Here is a 7,482-nt window from a genome sequence, read left to right as displayed (position 1 = left end):
CACCATTTTCAGTGCTTGTGGCTATTCTTAGAAGATGAATCTGGGACTATCTTGGATTTTATTCGGAGATTCGACGCAAAATCCGGGCACATTATGACACTTCAAATTAATGAAATAAATTCAATAGTAATGCCATAAATGCGGTTTAAATTTTGAGCACTGTCACTTTGGTATGTTTTGTAACTATAATTCGTCAGTACCAATATTATCCACGTCAAGTTCACCATAGTAACTATGGTCATATGATTTCTCCGTTGATTTGCTTTACTGGATCATTCTTCAATGAACCCCCCCCCAAAAAAAAAAAAAAAACCCTTCTACACCAAGTGCAACCCCTAAAGTCTTTCAAATGAGATTTAGAGAGTCTAAATCTACTATGCTTTTTATTGTAAAGAACAAAATAAAAATCAAGCTATAATTACACTATATGTTTAATAGTTATAAACACGACTTTCATGTGTGAATGCAAATGATAATACCAACACACGATATTGCAACATTAATTAAATAAGTTATTGTTCATTGATTGATCAAACATATTAATGGTCCTCTATCTAGTGTTGTTCTTTTTTGTAGGCCACTTCCATTGGGACATTTTGGATGGAACTATGCTGCAAATTTGTTCAGCCAGCAATCAGCCACAAGCCTTTACAACTTCAAAAACAATTTAAGCTTCCCCCCTTCATATTATTCAAACTACATGATGATCGAGAACATGGTGAGCCCAACACAAACTATCATGAACTTTCCAGGTGCCAATGTTAACAATAGCAGTCTGCCAATGATTCTGGCGCTGTTGCTGGGACTTCTAAGGGTGATGAAGTTGATTTGGAGCTTCGTCTCTAGTTCATCATGAATAAATAGATGTCATGTTGAGAAAGGCTGAACCGAATTTGCTTTAATTAGTTGTTTGTTGAGTGGAAATGCGTTTTTGATAGTTACCTATGTTAAGGTTACGTATGTTTTGCATGTAGTTGCATTCTGGTAATATGTAATGCATCTTTCATATAAATAAATTCTTAAGCTTTCCTTTTGGCTTCATATATTTATTTTCAGTACATTTTCAATTCACAGCCAATCCTGTGTTAAGAAAACAAAATTAGATTTTAATTCTTCCTTTTGAAAGTTTTAGTTACGTTGGGATTTTCTACAATCATTTCAAATTTATCTGAATTTTAATAAACGGTTCATTTTATCCAATTCCTTCCAAGTCTAACGAATTCCATAACCCGACGTCGAGCTAGATATTTTTTTTAAAAAAAATTTGGAGGTAAAAATTTGACGGGTTGTGGCAGCATTTGAAAAAGTTTTTAAGAAAATAATACTACTTCCGATTCTTAATATGAGAGCTAGTTGATTAATTTGACTAAATTAAAAAAGTTTGTCAAGTTAGTTATTTATAATAACTAAGTGTTGTTTTTCTTAAAATATCTTTACTAATTATGTATTAGTTAAAACTACTATTTGATTGAATTTTTAACATATACAATTACTACAAGTATTATTCTGAAAAAAAATGAATAAATATGAAGGACAAAGTGGATTGAAATCTTATATTTAGAACTAAAATAAAAACCAAACAAACTCTTATGTTATGAAATAGAGGTAGTAGTTTTTATATATACAATATTCCAGTCGAAACATTACATTTTAAGTTCATACAATAGTTTCAAATCATAATGTGGAACCAAAGTCGAACCCCAATACATTTTAGGTGGTAACTTTACAAATCACACGAGTACATAAGAAAATAACGCCAATGTTTATCAAAATTCGAGGAGCTTCCGGGCACAAACACTTCTCTTACAATATTCAATCTAAATAATTCATATACCATCAATCCATACAATTTTATATATGGGTCTATTAAGACACCATGTGGACCAAATCAATATATTATGAAAGAAAGATGCATCTATAAAATGGTCATATGGGCGATTATGATCAACTTGCAATCTAAAGTTTACAAATATGTTCAAATAATTACATTGGGTGCATAAATCTTAGATTATGCAACCAATATGATTTCCGTTGAAGTAACTAGTGATTGTTTCTCAACTTATCAATGATTATATGCTTAGTAAAAGTCTCCATAAGTAGTTAGATCAAAGCTTATAGAAACAAAATTTTCATTTTAGTGTTGGGATAATTATCTTTACATATTTTTGCACATAAATGCACCAAGCCAACAATGTATTGTGAATTTTCCCATTATAATTGGCTTTTAGTCAAGAGCCATATATTTTATATCTTAGAATATGTAATATCTATTATTTCACCATAATAATACACATAGATGGATATTCAAAATATGTTGGGATCAATGTTGGATAAGAATCTCTTTATTCTTGTTTATCTCTAAATAAAACAAAATAATGTTTCTAAAGGAAACTTATGGATTTAGGAGACTTACACTGCATGTTCCTAATATGAGGGAGAGAAAATGAGCAGCTGGAAAAGAGAATACATAGAATGCATTTTTACTATCAAATATAGATAATCAAATATAGTAATATAAACTAGAAATACATAAAGTATTGCATTCATAAGATAGTGCTAATATTTGCCCTGACTTAAATGAGAATTCTTAATGCACATATTCTAGCTAAAAGTGCCCCTATTTTTTATAAGACATGCTAAAAGGATGAGAGAGTAATTGGTTCCAAAAAGAAGCAAATGATCAAGATGATCTACTAGGGAGGCATGAATTATAAAAAAGGCTAAGGCATAACTATGTGACTCTTGATGAGGTTTAAATATTTGAAAATAATAAAGAGATCTCGATATATTATGTCAAAAGAAAAGAAGACTGGTAAAGGAATAAAATTGTCGATAATAATTTTAGTAATGATATCATATGATCAAATGAGAATTATATATATAAATCTATCATGAGATATAGATAGAAAGATGGTTGGCCAATAGAAAGAAAAAGACACAACACTATAACGAGGATTTATGTATCTTTAGCCCAAGCACTTGAAGTGTAATGTTAGTATTATATAAATGGGCATCTGTACAAGCAAAAAAATCAATCTTGTGGTGGATTAGATTTTTATCTTATCAATCTAGCAGTTTGATAATATACAAAAATATTTTATATGTTTTTAGGAAATATAGTGACTCATTATATGGTGAAATTTTATGTGAATCTCAAAAGGATTCAAATCTTTGTGTGAGTTCAAAATGATCTAATATACGGATAGATTTAGATCATAATATATGAAAATTCCTAAAGGATTCAAGTTTTCATAAGCATACAATTATGTTCAAGAACACCAATATATAGAGGCGTATGTGGTATAACCAATTTAGTAAATATCAAGTAAGGTGATGATATAAAAATATTCCACATTACCCTGTATACAAAGATCTAAAAATGGGTTTGTTATTGTTGCTATTTATGTTGATGATATAAGTAGCATCATAACTTATGAAAAGTTTACAAAAGTGGTGAATTGCTTAAAGAAAGAATTTGAAATGAAAGATTTGGAAGGAATAAATATAGCTAAGTCACATCTATTATATGGATAAGTCACATCTATCACGTGCTCTGACAGTTGCAAGATTTTTAGATGTGGACTAAAAACCTATTTAGACCTCCAGAAGTTGGTGAATAAATACTTGGTCAAGAAGTACTATATCTTAGTGTCACTCGAACACTTATGTATCTAGCTAGCCACACAAAACTTGACATATTATTTGCTAATTAGTATGATATAGTTATTTACAAACATGTAGACGTTTGAATGAAGTTAAGCATGTTCCTCATTACTTTAAGGATACTGTGGAGGTGATATTATTTGAATATATTGAAGACTAATCTTACTGGCTATATAGATAAAGTATTATTGTTTTATCCTTATGTCAAGAGATTACAGTATGATTCATATGTGGGTAAACTACAAAAGGACTATTTGTCTTATGATTTTAAAAAGATTATGAAATTAATATTTGACGTCTTTATCTCACTATAATATTTGGATGGCTTGTTTGTTATGCTAGACTTTGCATGCTTGAAGATGTCAACTGATATTGTCAAAAGGGGAAGTTGATACATGCCATACTAGTTTTTTCTTGTCTATGGTTCTATCTTATTGAGTTTTTTTGGCAAGGTTTTTAATAAGGCAGCACTGTATCGTGTATCAATAAATAATGTACTCTTTTTTTTCTATTAGGTTTTTGTCCCACAAGGCTTTTCTTAGTTGATATTTTTTTTAATGAGTCACGTTTATATATAATGGACATCTAAGGGGGAGTATTGTGAATATAATAATATTTTCGTGTATGTCCATATATCTCGTATTATCACTTATAATCTTCAATATCTTTTATTATTTCTATATCCCACAATTATTTCCTATTATTATGTAATTTGTAGATTCTATTAAAAATATAAAGTTGTGCCTATAAATAGACGCCATGTGTCATATATTCAACACCTTAAACAGAATAAGAAATACTCCTGTCTTCTATTTTCCCTTACTATCTTCTTTAGTTTTATAACAAATTTTTTATTTAAATGTAATATTTAGCATATCAAAACATTAAATGTATCCTTTTATGATAAAAAAAATAAAATAAGGTAGTGGTATTTTATTTTCATAGAATTTATGTTTAAATCAATAGTTTAATTAAAATGTATTATACATTTACAATTATATACTATATATATTCTTCCTATTCTAAATATAGGACCTAATTGAAGAGTTTAGTCCTATATGTAAGACTTATTTTGTCACATCTTGAATTTTGGGCTTAAAAGTACTATAATTAGCATAAAATGGGCAGGCTACCAGACCTCTTTTGACAGAGGTCTTAGAGGTTCTCTGAAGGGACAAAGGGATTCCCAAGGACTAAATTCTAAATGAAAAGTTTGTTGGGACTGAGAAAAGAGAAAATTAGAGACTTTAGTGAAGTTTCGAGGCCCAAAAAATGAGAAATAGAGATGAATATAGGCCAAAATTTATACTGGAAGCCTCATGAAGGTGAATTATAGGTTAAGCCGAAACTAGGGGTAAAATCATAATTTTGTAAAGTTTTGGACTAGCAAGGGCAAAAATAGAAATTATGCCTGAAAGTCTCAGAAAAATCCCAAAAAATGGGAAATGACATGTTAAGGCCCCTGTGTGAAGTTCAAGGGTCCAGTATAAGGATTTGAGGTAATTAAGGGCCAAAGATTATACTAGGAACCTTAGTAAGAGGATTCTTGAGGCTAAACCCGAGTAAGGACCTAAAACACAAATTCAGAAGGTTTCGGGCCGAAAAGAGACAGTGATGGAAAGTAGGCCTAAATACTTCATAAAAATTCCAGAAAAATAGGAATGAGGTCCAGAGCCCGTATGAGGCTAAAAATGACGAAAATACCCCTGGAAGGAATTTGTGGAATTATTAGGATTTTGACTAATTTTGAATATTATCAAAAATAAATTATTTAAAATATAGGAAGGCCTCGGATAATTGGAAGAAAATGAGAAAAAAAATACTTGAGGAATTATCACAAGTTTTAAAAATAATTCTGTCCCCAGAAAGTGAAGAGACTGGCTTTGATAGAATTTAAAGCCTATTAATACACTATATAGAAAAAGTCAAAGCCAAATATCTAGAGTTTGACTTTTGACTTAAGAAAAATTAGAGAATTTTCTCATGATGAATAAACAGTATTGGTACCCAGAGATAGATTCTCGAAGTCATGGACCGGTAGAAAGAATTCGGTCAAGTTTACTCTGAAATAAATATTATTAATTATTTTAATCGCAGAACAAGGGAAAAGCATTACTTTCTGTTTAGACATGTTATATAATGTTATATAGATTTATTTGAGGTAAAAAAATGGTACCAGAACATGTCCCAGTAGTCTTGAGTAAGTCAAGACCCGAAAAAGTAACTGATACGGTATAGAATGGCAAGACAGGTGGAGCAATGTCTAAGGGCTATATTTTGCACGAATTTAATATTAATTTTCTCCCTATCTTAGTGTCAAAATGATGAAGGGACATGTAAGAGATTATGTGTATGATTGGATGAAAAACACATGTATGGTTCGATGTAAGACATGTCTACAGTTGGATTCAAGACACATGTATGGTTGGATCAAAGGCATATGGCTTGATGATGTAAGCATGATGAGGTAAGCATGATGTCATGAGGACACTTGTCACCATAAGATAAAGAGGGGAAAATAAATGGCCAAGATTTAATCTTGCAATTTCAAGATCAATGGCTAGGATTTGTTCATAAACTCTATATATACTCCTCATTTTGTCCTAGGCCTATGGAAACTACGAGAAAACTCTTACAAAATAAATTTTAGAGAGAGAAATAAGAAGGAGAGAGAAAGGCCAAGTGATCCTATACAAGATCAAGCTTTAAAACAAGTATGTTTATGATTTTTGATATAGTTTTCACTACCCTTATTGTTGTTGAGCTTGGTTATAGATTTTAATCATTTTTGGGAGCTTAAAACCCTTGGGGGGTATGCTGTACAAAATTCTTAAGAGTAGAGGAAGATAAAATTAATGTTAGAATAATGTTTAAAGGCTTGGAAGAAACAAGAATCAAGTTGTTTTATATTGAAATTAGTTGAATTTCATAATTATATAACTTAAGTAATATTTAAGCCAGAGCTAAGATTGGATTTTGATGATTTTGATGCTTTCAATGTGTTTAAAATAAAAAATTGTGTGGGGGTAAAGATGAGAAAACAAGTTTGGAAGCATTAGAATTGAAAATAGAATTTTGGGACCCCAAAGTGCATACTATTCGGTCAAGGCTGGTTCATAGGAAAGAGTTTGATTTTGATGATTTTGAGCTTGCAAATGGATTCTACATGAAAAATTGTATGGGAGTAGCATGTGGAATTAATTTTAGAAAGGTTGGAAATCAAGCTTAAAAGTTAAAAGTTAATACAGGTAAAAAAAACAAAGTGTTGATGTTATTAATTACCATGGCTCTAATGAATGAATAGAAATGATTTGTTGATGCATTTAGGGCTATGAGACGTCAGGAAAAAGGAATAACAAAGGTTGAGCAAGCAACCTTAATGGTTGGAAGCGAAAGGGAGCAAGAAGAAAGCTTAAGGATACAAGGTAGTGAACTTATCTTTCTTATGCATTTGATGTGTATGCTTGTATGTTGAATTGCATTATGTGATTTGATGATGATATGTGATGTAAATGCAATTATGATGCTCTATTTCATTGATGTTTTTTATAGCCATGCATGTTTATATGAAACATTGAGTATGAGAAAATGGTATAAGTAAGCATGAGCTAGATCAAGTAAGCACGTCATACTCTTACATCCATCTTGCACGCATTGAAGGTAATGTTTGCCATTGAGATTCTCCTGAATCTTACTCTCTCTTAATCAACCATAATAGGTGATAATGATCAAGCAAAGGATGCATGAAGTAGAAGCAAGGAAAGAGGAAAAGAATTGAGAAAATTTATTAGATTACATTGTATAATTTGTATGTTAATG

The sequence above is a fragment of the Neltuma alba genome, unplaced genomic scaffold (genome assembly GCF_004799145.2).
Source record: "Neltuma alba isolate B1F8T4 unplaced genomic scaffold, ASM479914v2 tig00000035_pilon, whole genome shotgun sequence".
NCBI classification, from domain to species: domain Eukaryota; kingdom Viridiplantae; phylum Streptophyta; class Magnoliopsida; order Fabales; family Fabaceae; genus Neltuma; species Neltuma alba.
This window is presented reverse-complemented; position numbering follows the sequence as displayed.